Here is a 5,323-nt window from a genome sequence, read left to right as displayed (position 1 = left end):
AACGTTACCATCTTCTTTGAGAGCTGAACATCTAGATCAATAGCTGTACCTATCCGGATATTCCGATGGACAAACAAGGTATTTCGGGTGTCAACAGACTGTATACTACTGGCAACGGACATCTTAATTCAGGGTATGAATGCTAATGCAGATCGTCAAACCGTTGAAGATCATTACATACGCGCAAAACGTGAAACCTACTACCGAAAGCCTTCCCTTCCGAGAAGCTATCCCGCCGTATCGAGAGTATAACTTCGTGTCGAGAGAAACACATATGTATACATTTCAGTGATGCGCTCCATAGTTCCATGAATGAATTACAAAATCAAGAGACAATCCGTTCGAGAACGTTACCACTTTCTTTGAGAGTCGCACAGCTAAGTCATTACATTCACCGATTCTGATATTCCGATAGTGAAACCAGGTATTCCAGGAGGCAATCCTCAGTGCAGTATTACCAATGGGCGCGGTAATACATGGTATGAATATTAAATATAGAACGTCAAACCGTTTGAGAACGTTACCAATTGCTATAAAGTCACAAGTTTTATCGAAGACCTTACACCCCGAAAATCTAGCCCGCTGTATCGAGAGTATCACTTCGTGCTAAGAGAACGGAATTAGTATTCGTTTCAATGACAGGCACCTTGTCTTCATGTATAAATTAGATGGTCGTGAATGAATCCGTTTGACAGCAGTACCACAACCTTTGAGATCCAATCGACTAAGTCAATAGCTTCTACCATCCTGAGATTCCGCGAGACAAACCAGGTATTCCGGGAGTAAGTCCGCTGAACAGTATTGGCTATAGTATTGTCAATGTACAGAGTAAAGCCGTTGCAGAAGGTTACGTATTGTTTGAAAGTCAAACTTTATACCGCGGGCCTCCCCTTCCGAGAAGCCTAGATGGGTGCAGGGAGTGTTTCGCGGACTTTTAGCGGAAACAAATTGGTGCATACTTTATCAGACGACACCTTATTTCCGTGTAAGAATTGCATAATCGAGAGTTAAACTATCGGAGAACGATACCACCTACTTTAGAAATCGCAGACCTTCGTCAATAGCATCAGCTATCCTATGATTCCGAGAACCAAAGCAGTTACTCCGAGAGTAAATTCCAAGCGCAGTATCGCAAAGAGACACCTTAACTCGCGATATGAATATTAAAGTATACAGTCAAACCGTCGATAAATATTACCAAATTGTATAAAGTCATTTTTTCACCGAATATCTTACTTTCCGAGAATAAAACCCCTTGTTGCGAGTGTCTTGCTTAGTGCTCTCGGAAAAATATTATTAGACATTTTAAGAGATGGACGCCTTATTTTCATGTATGAATGGAAAGATGGATAGTTATATCGTCGAACATAGATCCCACGTCCTTTGAGAGACGAACGGCTATGTGTATAGCTTCACCTGTCCTGTGACTGCGAGAGTCGAATCTGGAATTGCAGGAGTAAATTCGCTGAAGAGTACTGGCACTTGTCACCATAATTTTTAATATTAAAATGGAGCGTCAATCCGTTTGTGATCCTTACCAATTTTTATGAAGTCAAACTTTTTACCGAAGACCTTATCTTCCGAGAAGCCTTACCCGCTGTGGGTAGCATTATACTCAGTGGTTACGGAATTACATTAGTAGACATTATACCAGGCGGACACCTCATTTCCATGTATGAATTGCAAAGCCAAGTGCCTAACCTTTCGAGATCGTCACCGCCTTCTTTGCTAGTCGTACAGCATTGTCAATAACATGACATATCCTGTGATTCCGAAACTTAAACCGTGCATCCCTGTGGTAAATTCGCTGATCAGTAATGTGAAAGGACACCTTAATTCACTGTATGAAAACGAAGTTACAGTGCTGAAGCGATGTAGAACGTTATATATTGGTATGAACACATCCACTTTATCGAAGGCCTTACCTTCGGATAAGCTAACCCTCTGTATCTGGAATATAGCTTCGCGTTCAGAGAAACACGTTGATATATGTTTTAGCGATGGGCGTTGCAAATTCATGTATGGCTTGGAAGACCGATGGAAAAACTGTTCTAGAACGTTCTCACCTTCTTTGGGAGTCGCATATATACGCAGAGACCTTCACACATCCTATGATTCCGAGAGTCAAATCAGGCATGTCACTGGTAAATCCGCAGGACAGTATTGACATTTGACACACTAACTCACGGTATATATAACATAGTGCAGAGTCGAACCGTTGATGAACGGTACTTATTGGTATAGAGTCAAACTTTTACCGAAGGCCTTACCTTCCTAACGATAACTGCATCGAGGGTATTACTTCCAGTTCAGAGAAGCAAATTAGTACACACTTAGTGACGGGTACACGAAATTCGCGTATAAATTAGAAGCTTGAGGGACAAACCAATGGATAACGTTACACATTCATTGAGAGACGAACAGCTGAATCAACAGCTTCATCTGTCCTGTGATTCAGGAGGTTATAGCAGAAGTTCCGGGAGTGAATGAGCTGTACAGTATGGGCAATAGACACCTTAATTCACGGTTTGAATATTAATGCAGACAGTCAAGCCGTTTTGTAACATTACCCATTCGTGTAGGGTTAAATGTTTTACAGGAAGCCTTACCCTCCGAAGAACTGACACGACGTATCCAGAGTATAACACAGCGTACAGCGGTACGAACTATTATTGAATGTAGTGACGAGCACCTTAATTTCATGCAAGAATTAGAAAGTCGCGGGGCAAACCGTTATAGAACGTTACCACTTTCCCAGAGGGTCCAAAGGCTACGTCAATACCTTCACTTATCCTTTGATTCTGAGTGTCAAACCAGATATACTGGGAGTACATGCGCTTTTAAGTATTGACAATGGACTCCTCAATACACGGTGTGAATATTGAAGCCGGTCGTCAAGCCGTTATAGAACATTACCTATTCGTATAGGTTTAAACTCCTTACAGAATGCCTTACCCTTCGAAAAACTGACCATTTATTTTGAGAGTATAACAGAATGCTCAGAGGTACGAACTGGTATATATTTACAGACGAGCACATTAATTTCATGCATGTATTGGAAGATCGAGTGTCAAACCATTCGGGAACGATGTCACCTTGTGTGAGAGGCGAACAGCTATGTCAATAGCTTCACCAATCCCGTGATTCTGAGAGTCGTCCCTGGAATACCGAGAGTCATCCAGGGAAACCGAGAGTAAGTCCGCTGACGATAGTTGTCAATAGACACCACATTTCACAGTTTGAATATTAGGGTAGGACGTCAAACCATTCCAGATCGTTACAGCCATGTTTGAGAGTCGAATGGCTGAGTCAATAACTTCAGCTACCTTGTGATTCCGTAGCGTCAAAACTGGAACTCCAGGATTAAATCCGCGTACCAGTATTGCCAGTGGACATCTTAATTTATGCTATGAATATTACTGTAGAGAGTCAAACCGTCGGTTAACATTACAGCTTGGTATAAAGTCATTCCTCTTACATATTACCTTATCTTCCGAGAACATAGCCTGCTGCAGGGAGAGTCTTCCTTCGTGTTCAGTGAAACAAATTAGCATTCTTATTTGTGACGGGACTCTTAATTCTATGTAGGAATGAGAAAAACGCTAGGAAAACTGTACCAGATCGCTACCACCTTCTTTGAGCATGGCACATGTATGACAATAACTTCATCTATCCTGTGATTCCGATAGCAATGCCAGGTATCTCAGGCGTACATCCGCTGATCACAATTAGCAATGGGCACCTTAATTCACAGTGTGTGTATTAAAGTAATGCATCAAGCCGTTTGAGAACGCTACCAATTGGTACAACGCCGTAAGCCTTACCGGATACTTTGCCTTCAGGCAACATAACCTGCAGTATCGTGGGTATAACTTCGTGTTGACAGAAACCAATAAGTATTCATTTTAGTGACGGGCGCCTTAATACCATGCATGAATTGGAAGATCAATTGTCAAACCGTTCGATAACGATACCATACTCATGGAGTGTCGAACCCATAAGACAGTAGTTCCACCTAACCTGTGATTCCGAGAGTCAAACCACGTATTCCTGGAGTAAATGCGCCGATCAGTCTTGCCAATAGACACTTTTATTAACGGTATGAATATATAAGTAGAGCGTGAAGCCGTTTGAGAATGTTACCTGCTGGCATAGCGTCAAACATTTTACCGAATGCCTTACAGTCCGAGAACATAACTCGCCGTATGGAGTGTATAGCTACGTATTTAGGGAATCGCACTAGTAAACATTTTAGTGCGGGGACCTGAATTCCTTTATGAATAAGACAATCGTTGGTCAAACCGTTCGACAAAGCTACCACCTTCAGTGAGAGACGAACGGCTAAGTGAATGGCATCACATTCCCTGTGATTCAGAAAGTCAAACCAGATATTCCAGGTGTAATTGCACTGTACAGTATTGGCAATAGACACCTGAGTTCACGGTTTGAATATTAAACCAAACCGTCATGCCGATGTAGATCATTAACTATTCGTGCAAGATAAATGTCCTATAAAATGCCTGACCCTCTGTAAAATGGACCCGCACTATCGAGAGTATAAAGCCGCGTTCAGGGGTACGAACTGGTATACAATTTAGTAACGAGCACCTTCACTTCCTGCATGAATTTGAAGATCCAGGGTCGAATCATCCAAGGACGTTACCACCTCGTGTAAGACACGAGCGGCTAAGTCAACAACTTCACCTATCCTGGGATTCCGTGAGTCATACCAGGTACTCCGGGACTAATCCGCTGAACAGTATAGGCAATGAACACCTTAATTCACGGTATGAAAATTGTAGGAGAGTGTCAACCCGTCGGAGAACATTAATAATTGTTATAGACTCCTTCCTTTTAACGAATACATTACATTATACAATATAATCCGATGTATCGAGTGTATATCTTCGTGTTCAGTGAAAGAAATTAATATTCATTTCAGTGACGGGCACCCTAACTTCATGTATGAACAAGAAGATCGATCGTCAAACCTCTCTAGAACGTTACCGCATTCTACGAGTGTCGTACTGCTAAGACAATAGCTTCATCTGCCATGTGATTCCGATAGTTAAACCTGGTATTCCGGGAGTAAATCCCCTGTATAATATTGTCTATTTACAACCTATTTCGCGGTATACATAATAAGGTAGAGATCAAACCGTTGTATAACGTTACTTATTCATATAGAGTTAAAATTTCTGCAAAAGGACTTTCCTTCGAGAAGCTAACCCGCTGAATCGAGACTATAACAACGTGTTCATTGAAACAATTTAGTATGCATTTTAATAACGGGCACCTTAATTTTACGTATGAATTATATAAT

This window comes from Lasioglossum baleicum, unplaced genomic scaffold, assembly GCF_051020765.1.
Source record: "Lasioglossum baleicum unplaced genomic scaffold, iyLasBale1 scaffold0054, whole genome shotgun sequence".
Taxonomy (NCBI): Eukaryota; Metazoa; Arthropoda; class Insecta; order Hymenoptera; family Halictidae; genus Lasioglossum; species Lasioglossum baleicum.
This window is presented reverse-complemented; position numbering follows the sequence as displayed.